Source organism: Brassica oleracea, chromosome C4, assembly GCF_000695525.1.
Source record: "Brassica oleracea var. oleracea cultivar TO1000 chromosome C4, BOL, whole genome shotgun sequence".
NCBI lineage: Eukaryota > Viridiplantae > Streptophyta > Magnoliopsida > Brassicales > Brassicaceae > Brassica > Brassica oleracea.
The window spans coordinates 1,879,485-1,894,327 of NC_027751.1; the positions used below are offsets into that span (position 1 = coordinate 1,879,485).

Sequence of the window (14,843 nt, forward strand, 5' to 3'; positions counted from 1 at the left end):
TACCTGCACGTTCAGGAAGCTCACGCATCAGATTGGGATGCGTAGGCTGAAGGACCTCCACTGAGGTTCACATCAGGGGGAGTAGTACGTGTTGTACTATTTTTCTTTCATCATGGTTTTGTCCCACTGGGTTTTCCTGATAAGGTTTTAATGAGGCAACATTAAGCGTATTACAATCCATGTATGGTTATGGCATCCAAGGGGAAGTGTTATAAATCAATTGGTGGATGTCCATAACCGGCCCATACACTTAGAGAGAGATGGCCCAACCCTACAGAGAGAGAGGCGGCCGCGAGACTTGGAGAGGAGAGAGAGGCGGCTACAACTTACCTATTTCCTAATACGTTTATGTTTATGATTTGTAATCTTTCCTATTATTGTATTTTCATTTATCTCTCTTCTAACTCCTATATGAAGTGAACACTTATTCATTAATAATAAATAGAAACTTACGGCTCTAAATCCTAAGCTCTAAATCATAAGTTTCATTTAACTATTTCTCAGCGTATTCCACACGTACTCTTGAAATATTTTTATGCGTTATCGGTGTGAGTTGTAATGACTTCGACAACAACAAAAATTAAAGAGTCCAACGCGAAATTGCTTACGATTATAATATGATATAATCTGGGTAATAACCCGCGTCTTGCGCGGAATGTGATTATTAGATTCGTTATTTTTAATAAAAAGACATTAAATCTGTTTATTCTGGATATTGGTTTGGTTTTAAGTTTTTTTTTTTGGTTTTTAATCTTCTAAATATAACTATTATTTTAAATTAATATTCATTTTAGTTTATTCGGTTAAAATGTTTGGTTTTTTGGTTTTTTCCGGTAAAAACCAAAAATTAATATTATTTTTTTATTTTCATATTATGAATTTTAGATAGTCGTCATGTGGAACCAATAGTCTCATATTATAGTTTATAAACAGATAATAGTTTAAGAAAAAGAAAAGAAAATTATTAAGACAAATCATTTCAATACAATTTGGTCGGTAGTGAAAGAAGCATTAAGAAAAAATATTTCAACTTTCAAAAAAAATTGATACTTCAGTTGTGATGAATACTTAGTTACAAGGTGCACATGTATGTGTATGTAAAAAGTATATAAAAATAGTTGACACATATAAAGATATTGTTAATTAATATTAAATGACATTTTTGTTTAAAATAATATATGAAAGATAAAATTAAAATTAATTTAAAATAAAAAAGGCCTTGACATTAGTCATTTTTTTCATTTAAAGAACATAAAATTGTATACGTAAATAGGAGTGGGCACATATCGAATATCTGGGTATTTGGAAGCATTCGTGTCGATTCGATCTTTAGCCACCTAGATATTCGGTGACTTGGATATCCGAAATGTTTTCGAATTTTAAAGAACATCCGGTTTGATCTGTAAATAAAATAAAACATTATTTAACTTTTTAAATTCTATTTCCTAATATAATATATTTAATTCATAAAAATATTGTAAAACTGATATAAAGTATAATATATATAACATATATATATATATATATATATATATATATATTTCTTTACATATATGTATATATATGCATATAATAGATCGAATTAGATATAAGTTCCTAAAAATATTGGTATTTGTGATTTGCTTTTTTTTGGATATTGTATTTTAGTATTTGATTTGTTTCGTATAGTTACGGATATCCGGATTTTTGGTTCAAATCCAAACGGATAATGAATCGAATCAAAATTTATGAATATTTTGCTCAACTTTATCCATAAACAATAAAATAATATATATATAGTTTGGCTTTTGATTCGTTATCTATTTTTATTCGAACCAAAAAATCAAGAGTTTTATTGGAAGTTTGAAACCATGTATGTGAGTTTTATATTACAAAAAAATGCAAAGTACATAGTGTGAACACATCCCCTATATATTATTTGAGAAGCATTGCAATATTTTTTTTTAGCCACGTGTCATCACTATGATGATTCTTAGAATCATTAGAGAAATAGGTTGGTTCATCTAAATATATAATAAACTTTTTATTAAACCACAATAAATACATTATTAGTGTGCTTCATTATTTCCTTAAATAAGATTACGGAATTGTCTAATGTGGATAAAGTATATATGACAATTAATGATTTTGAATAATAAAAATTTGATAAAAATAAGTGTGTATTATAATTATATTTGTTTAATTTTAAGCTATTAAAATAAATTAAACAATCATAGTAACCATATAATAAAAATTAAAAAAAATTATTTATATATTATATTTTGAACATTTAAAAACGGGTATAAATTACTAAAACTGTTAAAAGTTTCACATTCAAATTTTGTGATCTATGATTTAAAACTTTTGTTATGACATGATACAAATAATTAAAAAATAATATAAGTTGAAAATCTCAGTTAATAAGTATCAAAAATAAAAGATATATAAATATATGTATCATTTTAAATTAAACTATATGCCATATAAAAATACATAAATATCTTAATTTTGAAATTTACTTTGAACATTTTTTTGATAAAAATTTTGAAAAAAATATTGACAACTTAATTTTTTTTAAATATTATAAATTACCTAAACCATTAATCCCACAGTGAAAATTTTGTTATGACTAATTTAGACTTTTTACTATAACAGATACAAATGATAAAAAAAAATATGAGCAAAAAGCATCATCTACTAAATATTAATATTAAAATATATCATATATATATGTTACTATCATTTAAATTTAATTATATATCATATCAAATAGAAAAAATATTTTTTCGATTTATAAAATTTATTTATATGTTCGCACCAATTTAATTATATAAGTAGTAGATAATGACTTTTTAACTATTCAATATATATTTATTATTTCGTAATATGTTATAAACATATAATATATAAAATAATTTTTATATATATTGTTTATTCCGCGCAAGGCGCGGATCTTAACCTAGTTTATGAATATAGTGTGAACGCGTTGACATACTTATTATCAAATCATTGTGAATCTGGCACGTGTCTATTATAATGTGAATACATTTATTACAATACTTTTCTTTTAACAGATTGAGAAATTATTGTAACAAGAGTAGGATATGAATAGAATTAAGAACCCGCACGGGTTACAGAAACATTATCAAGAACAGGCCCACAAAGATTGCCCGAGTCATCATGCTTGGTATGATTAAACTCACTGTAGAAAGTTATCTTGGTAAGATCCGAAACGGCAACAAACCAAAAAACCTCATCGGTTTTGAAATGTCCCTCACCTTTTGACACGAAAGAAACATTAAAAGATTCATTTCCCGCAAACGCTGTTGAGTCTTAATGAAGAAGATCATGAAGAAGATAGAAGAAGATAGAAGTATCAGTGTATCATGGACAAAACCACGTGAGTTTCTCTCTGCAGGACCACAAAGACTAACCGTTTGCCACAGCTCATAAAAGCAAAAGCAAACTGCTATTTGTCGGGTACTGAACAAGAAGATAAGAGAGAGTCGACAGCCTGGTTCCGTACATGGAGCGTGCTTGTGATGGGATCAAAACGGCATCACAGAGGCATCTAGGTTACAAGGTCTTTTCATATAAATAGATACATTGCATAGAGATAAAGTAAGACAAGTAGTTAGAACAAAATACACAGCATAAACTTGTATCTTTGTTCTTGGGAAAGGGGTAGAGAGTGATTCCGAGAGAAGCTTTGTAAGGGGCTTGTGGGGTGTCTGATACTCTCTTGTAACCTCTGATCTAGTGGATTCCGGGAGACAGTTCCCGGCCCAGACTAACACCCTCGTTAACGGGTGTAACTGGGTTACCAATCTCGTGTCTTGTTCTTGCTTTCAAGTACTCTGTTCCTTTGCTTATTTCCTCTTGCGTGTTGTGTGTTCATCGACTTGTTCAGTGAGTTCTTGAGTGTGTGAGCATATTATCAGGAAAGGAGACGTCTTTGAGTGGGTAGTTGCTCCACAAATTGGTATCAGAGCACTGGTTGGAGTAACTAGTTGAGGTTCCTGAAGATCTAACGGTCAGAACGGAATCATGTCGTCGTCGTCAAGAATAGAACTTGAGAAGTTTGATGGTCATGGGGATTACACACTGTGGAAAGACAAACTGTTGGCTCATATTGATCTTCAGGGTTTGAGCAAAGCTTTGGAAGAATCTGGTAAACTAACAGAGAAAGCCACAGATCTGGGTGAAACAAGTGAAGAAAAGAAAGAAGCTTTAGAAAAGGCGGAAGCTTTAGCTGAGAAAGTGAAGAAAGCTAGAAGCACTATCATCTTGTGCGTTACTGATAGAGTTCTGAGGAAGATAAGGAAGGAAGAAACAGCGGCTGGGATGATTAGAGCATTGGACCAGCTCTATCTTGCTAAAGCTCTTCCAAATCGGTTTTACCTAAAGCAGAAGCTCTATGGGTACAAGATGTCTGAAAGCTTATCTATTGAACACAACATCGATGAGTATCTACATCTCATAACGGATCTAGAGAACATTGGTATTGTGGTTTCTGATGAAGACCAAGCTATCTTGTTGCTTATGTCTCTACCAAGACAGTTTGATCAACTACGTGATACACTAAGATATGGCTCAGGAAGAACAACATTGACGCTTGATGAAGTTGTTGCAGCCATTTATGCTAAGGAACTTGAGACAGGTTCAAACTCACGTGGGTCTAAAGGGCAAGCAGAGAGTCTGTATGCCAGAGACAGAGGTGATCAATGAGGAAGGTCAGAGAGCAAAGACAGATCTTCAAGACAGTCAAAGTCAAGATCAAAGCCTAAGAACAAGAAGGTGTGCTGGACTTGCGGAGAAGAAGGACACTTCAGGAATACTTGTCCAAACAAGAACAAGTTTCAGAACAAGTTTCAGAACAAGTCCAAGCAACAAGGAAGTACCAGTAGGGGAGAAGCTGATATGGTTAAGGATAACAAGAATGATGCTGCAGGCTTATATGTGTCAGAAGCACTGTTGTTAACAGACATAAATCTGGAACATGAGTGGGTAATGGACACTGGATGCAGCTATCATATGACGCATAAGAAAGAGTGGTTCGAGACTCTAAGAGAAGATGTTGGAGGATCAGTACGTATGGGAAACAAGACTACTTCCAAGGTGAAAGGAGTTGGTAATGTCAGAATCAAAAACGAAGATGGCTCAACCTTTCTACTAACATGTGTAAGGTATATCCCTGAGATGGATAGAAACCTTCTATCTATGGGAACACTAGAAGAACTTGGATGCAGTTTTGAATCAAAGAACGGGATTCTCAGTGTCAAAGATGGAACCAAGATTCTTATGAGTGGAAAGAGGTATGAGAAACTCTACATACTGCAGGGAAAGCCAGAGGTTGGTCAGATGTATGCAACATAGAAGAAGCGTGATGATATTGTCTTATGGAACAGAAGGCTGGGTCACATGAGTCAGAAGAACCTTGATCTACTGGTCAGAAAAGGTCTTCTAGACAGAAAGAAGGTCTCTGTAATGGAGATTTGTGAAGACTGTGTGTATGGTAAGGCAAAGAGAGTCAGTTTCTTAGTAGCTACGCATGATACTAAAGATCATTTAGATTACATTCATTCAGACTTATGGGGTGCTCCAAGTGTGCCATTGTCTCTAGGAAAGTGTCAATATTTCATCTCTTTTATTGATGACTACACAAGGAAGACTTGGGTGTACTTCTTGAAGCACAAAGATGAAGCTTATGATACGTTTGTGGAATGGAGTATCATGATTGAGAATCAGACAGAGAGAAAGGTGAAGATATTGAGAACTGACAACGGGCTTGAGTTCTACAACACGAGATTCAATGACCTATATGGTCTTAAGCAGGCACCAAGGATGTGGAACGAGAAGTTTGATGGGTATATGTCTGAGATTGGGTTTACTCAGAGTCTCAGAGACAGTTGTGTTTACATCAAAACACACAAGGACGGATCAAAGGCGTATCTACTCATCTATGTAGATGATATGTTGGTTGCAGCTAAAGAGGAGTGTTATTACAGAGCTGAAACAGAAGCTGAGTGATAAGTTTGACATGAAAGACCTTGGACCAACCAAGAAGATTCTTGGTATGGAGATCAGAAGAGATCGTGTTGTAGGGAAGCTGTGCATGGGTCAGGAAAGCTATCTCAGAAAGGTGTTAGAGCTGTATAAAATGGAAAACTCGAACAAAGTGTCAACACCTTTAGGTGCACACTTGAAGTTGCATGCGGCTACACCAGAGCAACTGAGAGATGAAGGAGAGTACATGAAGTCAGTGCCGTATGCCAATGCAGTCGGAAGCATTATGTACTCTATGATTGGTACAAGACCTGATCAAGCTTATCCAGTTGAAATGGTCTGCAGATTCATGGGGAATCCCATCAAAGAACATTGGTTGGGAGTCAAGTGGGTGCTGAGATACATTCGTGGTACCATGGAAACGAAGCTTTGCTACAAAAAGGGGTCAGAATTTGTTCTAAGAGGCTACTGTGATTCAGATTATGCTGCTGACGTTGATGGAAGGAGATCAATCAGTGGTGTTGTGTTCACGCTTGGAGGAAATACTATCAGTTGGAAGTCATCTCTACAAGATGTTGTGGCCTTATCTACCACTGAAGCTGAGTATATGGTGTTGAATGAGACTGTTAAGGAAGCGTTGTGGCTCAAAGGCATCCTAAAAGAGTTTGGTTATGAACAGATAGCTGTTGATGTGTTCTGCGATTCTCAAAGCGCTATTGGTTATCAAAGAACAACGTTCATCATGAACGAACCAAACATATAGACACCAAGTTTCACAAGATCAGACAAGTCATTGCTCATGGTCATGTGAATGTTTTGAAGATATCTACGCTGCACAATCCAGCAGACATCTTCACAAAGATCTTGACAGTCAGTAAGTTCCAGTCAGCATTGGACTTACTGAGGGTCAAGTCTGAGTAATCAACTCAGAAGCTGGGAATGGAATCCTGTTAACTAGATCGTGTTACTATCAATATCTCTATGGGTCTTTGACATCTGTGTTTATCTTTGAACTGTCTTCACTAGGTGGAGAATTGTTAAGTCTTAGTGAAGAAGATCATGAAGAAGATAGAAGAAGAAGACGTGAGGAAGAAGTATCAGTGTATCATGGACAAGACCACATGAGTTTCTTTCTGCAGGACCACAAAGACTAGCCGTTTACCACAGCTCATAAAAGCAAAAGCAAACTGCTATTTGTCGGGTACTGAACAAGAAGATAAGAGAGAGTCGACAGCATGGTTCCGTACATGGAGCGTGCTTGTGATGGGATCAAAACGGCATCACAGAGGCATCTAGGTTACAAGGTCTTTTCATATAAATAGATACATTGCATAGAGATAAAAGTAAGACAAGTATTTAGAACAAAATACACAGCATAAACTTGTATCTTTGTTCTTGGGAAAGGGGTAGAGAGTGATTCCGAGAGAAGCTTTGTAAGGGGTTTGTTGGGTGTCTGATACTCTCTTGTAACCACTGATCTAGTGGATTCCGGGAGACAGTTCCAGGCCCAGACTAACACCCTCGTTAACGGGTGTAACTGGATTGGTTAACGAGGGTTACCAATCTCGTGTCTTGTTCTTGCTTTCAAGTACTCTGTTCCTTTGCTTATTTCCTCTTGAGTGTTGTGTGTTCATCGACTTGTTCAGTGAGTTCTTGAGTGTTTGAGCATATTATCAGGAAAGGAGACATCTTTGAGTGGGTAGTTGCTCCACAAACGCCTTCACCATCATGGACCCGTGGCAGTCGTTGTGTGCGTCTCCCACCCAAAACCTGAGAAAGTATTCTCCCCCGGCCTCTGTATTGATGACCTGAGAGATTGCGCTTTCTCTTCCGCCCATGAGCTCGACGGCGAGGAGTGTAGTCGAAAGCTCAAAACTACTATTAGCGATATACTTCACCGATTTTGGGGACTCGACGAACCATTCTCGAAACGGAGAGATGGAATCTTCTTGGCTCTTTGAGGGAATCAGGACTCCGGTCGAGTATTTAGCGAACACGTATGGACCGATGTCGAATCTTCCGTTTTTCACCCTGTAAACCATGATCAATACTTGGAAGATAAGTTAGGTTACGGGGTGAAAGAATAAGGGCAACCTGTGATAATTTCTGACTGAAGTTCTTATATTAATTACAAAAAAGTAGAAAAGAATGAGAGAGAAGAAAGTATTGGTGCAGAGAAGCTTGAAAAAAAAAGTTCAGATACTTTCTTCCGATACTTTCTTCCTCCGCCGGCCTGAGAGCTGGGGGTTCCTAAACCATTTAGTAAAAAATTCAAAAATTTAGGGGTTAAAAAAAATTTTTTTAATAAATTTGGAAGTCTATTTACATATAAATTTTTTTTAAAATTTTGAAAGTTTGAGGTGAATGTTTCATTAGGCTTGGTCCAGGACCGGTCATACCTACCTGCGTATCCTTTTTTTATTCATCCAAACATTTTTGTTTACTTCAAATTTAAATAACAAAATTAAAACATTTGTGTCAGTACTCTCACATGGGAATCTACCATTGCTAAATGCTCTAACATCAGGCTGCAACCACGAACCCTAAAATGCAAGAATGAAAAGTTTATATTAACCGGATATGTACCTGCTGCTAAAGGTGTGAAAACACGAACGTCGAAAATGGGGGGGAGGGATAATTTCTTTTATAGCGACAACATTTACAAGGGGTCCACACGTACGGTCCAGAGAAAGATCAGGGTTTTGGAGAGTGACGTTAACCACATCGGACAATGCCCTGAAAGCCAAGCGTAACTATCCCCACCGTCTGAGCTAAACATGGTCTGGATGGGAATATTGTCTGACAGACCGGACACAGAGACTTTGATGTTCATGTTCTGAGCGCAACTCCTAGTGGCTCCGAAAGTTAGAGAGTAGACCAAACCACGCTTCACACTAACTTCTTGAGAGATTAACCCAGAGTTTCCTAGTCTAACAGCGTTGGACCCAAATGCGAGCGAAAAATTGAATCCTCCGGGCGGAGGCTCATCGGAGTTTATTAGTTCCACGTAGCCAGAGATTTGCCAGTCAGAGAGATTGTCTGTGCCGATTATTTGTCGACCCTTCATCTCTGATGTCAGTGAGGTTTTCTCAAAGAGGCCATTCGAGAGAAGCCCTATATAAATAGATAGAAAATGATGATATTACAAATTCATATCAGATGAGTTAGTGATTATGCAAAATGGTGACTTTCTTACCATCGAGATCAGGATCCCGAGGAGGTGGGAATGTTAAGAAGTGAAAACCATGGCAGAGCGAGAAGAAAACGAGAAGCACGCAAGTGTGATAGAGAAGCATTTTTTTAAGTCAAGAACACTTGTCTTATTAATTAGTCCACAGAGATCAAGGAGGGCCTTGTGGGCTTATATATAGGGTTAAGTAACACTAACACATTAGAACAACTAAACAAGAAAAGACTAGAATAGAATAAAATAGAATATATAGGGTTATATTCTATTCGTTAGTATAGAATAAAATAGATTCACATTTATCTTAAGAATAGATAATAACAGTTTTATAATTCATGGACAGACGTATAAATCATATATATAAGAGCAGTGAACGGAAACTCGGGCCACATTGAAGACCGAATCTTACTAGCCGCATTGTGTTGTGTGTGTGTGTGACTCATTGTCTCTCGAGGCTGTACAAGATCAAATATTATTAATTAATACTATCTCATCAAATTTAATTATATCATAGTGTCTGATAAGGAATTACTAATTAATAATATTTGATTTGTACAGGCAATGGATTGGATGTACAAGATCAAATATTATTAGTTAATACTACCTCATGAAATTGAATTACATCTTAGTGTCTGTATTTTGTGTGCAGTGATGAGAATCAGAAATAAGACAGCTGACAATATGCGACGAACTTTCCAAACACGATTTTGTTGCACGTCGAAGATTTGTATGATTTGATTTATTAGTGGCATACACGAACGCAATTGAGCTGCATATAATTAATGCGATCTAAAAATAACTGACGGAAACCATTTACACAGGCTTGAAATTGGATACAGACCACTTCACTTCCATGCTTGGCTTTTATTTATACTTGTCCGCGCTTCGCGCGGATTTGTTCGGTTTAAAATTTATGTTTTTGTTGGATAATTTTCATTGTCAATAGATATAGAGCTTTTAATATGGTTGTATTTTATGTGTTTGGCATGCTAGTGTAAAGTTTTATATAATGTGTATATCGTAAATATAGTGGGTGCAACATAGTAAATGTTTTGGCTTAGAGTTGTCTTTAAGGTCATAGAGAGGGGATTGATGAAAGAAGGGGAATGTTACTATGAAATTGTGGAAAATACTAACCAAAAACTCTGATATTTCCCAATAGTGAAATAGTATTTGGCTATGATATTTGCCAATTTTTAATATTTTGTATAGTATAAGGATGTTGAGAACTTGTAGCCTAATGTTGTTTGTAAACAATAGGGCTCGGGGGAGGTTTGTTTTGGTGAATTATTTTTTGCAAGTGTTTGTGTGTTGTTTCTTCATATTCTTTCTATAAAATTTACGATGATGTTTGAAATTTTGTTAAAATTGCAAATTAAATCTTTGAGGAATATACTTTAGTAATATTTGAAAGAAAGAGAGGAGCTAGTGTTTTAAATGCAAGTACGGAGAGGTGCTAGTGTGGCAATGGCTAACATGGCCATTGATAAGGATAATGTCAAAATTATATATACTTATTAGGTTTTTAAGGTCAACGATGGCGCTTTTATTCCATTATCGATTGCCATTTCTGAACTTAGGTTGTTTTGTAAAGAGATACGAATGGCTTATATATGTGCTAAGCTAGTGTGGTAGTTAGAGTTTTCATGTTGTGGTCCAATAATTGAGTTCTTCCACTGTAGTGTTGGAAGTTAGTGGGCTGAGATTATATAATGGACTATCGATTAAGGATGTTGGAATGAATTTGTTGATTATATGTTTAATAAGTGTTTCTAGTCAGTTATGATTTGAACTTTTTATTATAGTAATGAACTGGGATGGTAGGAGATGGTGTTGAAGTTGAAACCCTTAAAAATTTTTTTTTTTTTAAATCGTAGTTGCAGGACATGAGTTTTTAGAACTGAACTCTTTAGATGCTTTCTGATAATTGGTTTCCATGCTTCCCTTTCTAATGGTTGAGAAATGTTTTAAGTGAGCTTCTTCTGAGATATTTGAATGTTGTTATGTTATCGTTTTGGAATTATTTATTCGTTTGAGGAAAATTTGATGGGGCATTCAAGATTTTTTTTTTGTTATATGAGGTGATCTAACCGCGATGATGATGTTTTAGGTCAGATTTCAAGCGGATTTGTGGATTTGTTGAATTTTTTGTTGACTTTGTAATAATTTACAGGCTGATGTGGGGAAACTTTGGTTGGTTTCAGCAAAAACAAAACTTTGGTTGGTTTTCATTCATGTTCGGCCTCTGTGTTAATTTAAAATTTGTTAATCATATCAACTTATGAATATACGGCGATGGGTGGGGTGTGTCTGATTTTCCCAGTGGTGGTGTCATCGGTTTTTATTAGATCATTGTCAGTGAATATGAAGTTGTCGAGCTATGTGTAAACCGTAACACCGTATGACCATACACAGAAGTTTAAATTTAATTTGCTATGAGGACAGTGTCTTTATTTATGATAATGTAACTGATTGTTTGTTTATTTTTGTAGTCAAAGATTCGTAAAAACATTTGAAAAATGTTAAGAAATTTGTAAGTGCTTTTGTAGTTACAGATTAGCATTTATATGAAATTTCTATATATCTGTCCATTAAAATAGTAACCTTTTTTTTTCATCGTAAGTAAAGCTTTGTAAACAATAAATATACTTCTTGTATTTAATAAAAGTGTTAATGGAAAATTTTTTACGCATTAAGAAATCACTTAAAATTCTATTTTATTCTTTGTTCACACACTAATTTTTTTCTTTTTAATTAATTCACTAACAAAATGAAGTTAAAAATGAAAATTTATTTAAAATTCTGCATTGAAAATACTAAACGGCACGAAAATAAAATTCTAAATGACATTTTTTTAAGAAACAGAGGAAGTATGTTTTCTAAGTGAAGATTGTAAACAAAATTAATTAGTTTTCTATCGGAGTGGTATACATTTAACTAAAACAAAAAAAACTATCCAATTACATTATTAAATACAGAATTTATTAATATTGATGGTTTTAAAAATAGTATTAACGTTAAAGTGGCAAAAATTATCAGTTACGTGTTCTCTAAGGCACATCTTCAATATCCCACAACATACCCATCTACATTATTTTATAAATTATTCTTTAAGACGTTGAATTTCTTCAGCCAAAGCCAAATGGATTGTATCATGACAATAATAGATAGCAACTTGCAAAAAAATCTATTTCGAATAAAACCCATATCATATATACATACAACCTACGACAACCAAACATAACTTAAAGTTCTTCCAAAGTTCCATGTGGTTAAAATGTCTTCTGAATGTTGGATATCTTGATACTGATTTGGGCATCCTTGAAGCCTTTAAAACAAAACCAAACACAGGTTAAAGCGAAACGACATTCATTTACAGGTGAAGTTTTTGTTATATGCTTACCTGTGAGCTTAGTTGTGAAGCTCAGCTTTTCTTAGTTCCTGTCAAATGAAGAGAATTAGAGCTTTTAAGTCTCTCTCAATCTCCAAACAGCAATACCAACTTTCCAAGATACTCTTCTTCTTCAGATAGGTTTTCTGCTTCAGCCTGGTATTTAATGATAAGAAACGGATTAGAAAACCAATCAAAGATGGTCTTTTGGGAAGATTATTTGTAGTTATCTCCCTTACACTGTCATCTACATAAAAACGCACAACATTTATGATTCAGGGAATCTCTAAAGATACGGTTCGTGTAACCATATTGCAAGGTACCGAGCAACAAACCGATGGAACTGGATTTGATATAGCGTAAAAGCTCGTTAAGAAGGGAATAAGCGGGTAAGGCAATGATGACGACGTGGCTGCCTTTGTTATACTTGGCTTCTTTGATGTTGTTTAAGTATATAATACCTTTCATTACCATAATCTCCTTGCTGCCTACATTCCACAAAATGAGCATCCAGCAGCAAAAACCATTAAAAGATTTCAGACAATAGTAACAAATAAACAGTCAAGATAAACAGTATTAGAGAGACTCTCGAGAACATCAAGTGGTTTCAGGTCAATTATTGGGCCCTTGTTTGATCCTTTTCTTGATGGACTTTTCTTGAAAGACCACCAGAAAACGCCGAAGTACCACCTTCCGCTTCGTTTTGAAAAGTTGGCTTTGAAACTCCCTATTGCTCATATCAATTAAACGATTTACAAACTGCAGAATACCTGAACGACTATGTGACCATCATATATCTAATATACCAGCGAAGTGACCAAACTTTGAGGGAAGAGACGTTGGAGTCCACTGGCGAGGACGGTAGTATATGTATACGATGGCGGATTCTGCGGCTATTTGGCAGAGCACTGGAGATGCAAACCCTTTTTTTTCTTATCAAAGGAACCGGTGTTGGACTTGCAGTATTTCACTAAAACGTTTAGGCTTCGGTATATAGAGCGTTTAACATAAAACTCAATATTTTTGTAGGGGTTAACACATAAATTTTAAGAAAAATTAAAAAAATATAACAATATTGCTTTAATGCATAGTTGTCTACTGTACTGAGATATGGTGATGGTCAAAGAGGTTTGGAACCTTTGTTGTCTCAATTTCTCTAGAAAATAGCGATTTTATAATGGCTAGTACATTAATTTAGGGAGAATATGAAATTTTACTAAATTAATTTTTTTTTAAATTGAACGATGTTCATGTACTATGAAAGAGAGTTTAACATACATTAATACGAATGTAGAATGTGGGTAGAAATTTTAAAACAACACTAAAGATTATATGCTTCAGTATAAAAAGCATTTACCAAAATTCAATATTTTTGTAGAGGTTAACACATAGATTTTGAGAAAATTTCAAAAAATATGACAAGATTGTTTTAATGCAAAGTTGCATCCTACACTAATATATGATTGTTGAACGAGGTTTAGAGCCTTTGTTGTATCCGTTTACAAGAAAATAGCGATTTTGTAATGGTTATTTCACTGATTTAGATAGTATTATGAAGTTTTACTAATTAATTGATAAAAAAAATTTGAACGATTCTCATATACCATAAAAGAGAGTTTAACATACATTAATCCAAATTTAGAATGTCGTTAGAAAATTTAGAACAACAATAAATAGTGTAAGTTCCAAGATATAAAGTGTTTAACGTAAAACTCAATATTTTCGTAGACACATAGATTTTGAGAAAAAAATCAAAAAATATAATAATATTGCTTTAATGCATAGTTGCCTTATGTACTAATATATGATGATGGTCAAAGAGGTTTAGAAACTTTGTTGTCTCCATTTCTTTAGAGAATAGCGATTTTATATTGGTTAGTCCACCAATTTAGGGAGTATATGAAATTTTACTATATTAATTTTTAAAAAAAATTGAACGATGCTCATTTACCATGAAATAGAGTTTAGCATACATTAATACAAATGTATAATGTGGTTGGAAATTTTAAAACAACACTAAAGATTATAGGGTTCAGTATATAAAGCATTTACCAAAATTCAATATTTTTGTAGAGGTTAACACATAGATTTTGAGAAAATTTCAAAAAATATGACAATATTGTTTTAATGTATAGTTGCATTCTACACTAATATATGATGATGTTGAAAGAGGTTTAGAGCCTTTGTTGTGTTTGTTTTTCAAGAAAATAGCGATTTTGTAGTGATTATTCCACTGATTAAGATAGTATTATGAAGTTTTACTAATTAATTGATAAAAAA

At 34.2% G+C, this 14,843-nt stretch overlaps 1 pseudogene; it reads right to left on the minus strand.

The window, feature by feature from the left end:
• Nucleotides 1-3,093: 3,093 nt before the first annotated feature.
• LOC106337819 lies at nucleotides 3,094-9,281 on the minus strand (annotated as a pseudogene).
• Between the last annotated feature and the right edge of the window lie 5,562 nt (nucleotides 9,282-14,843).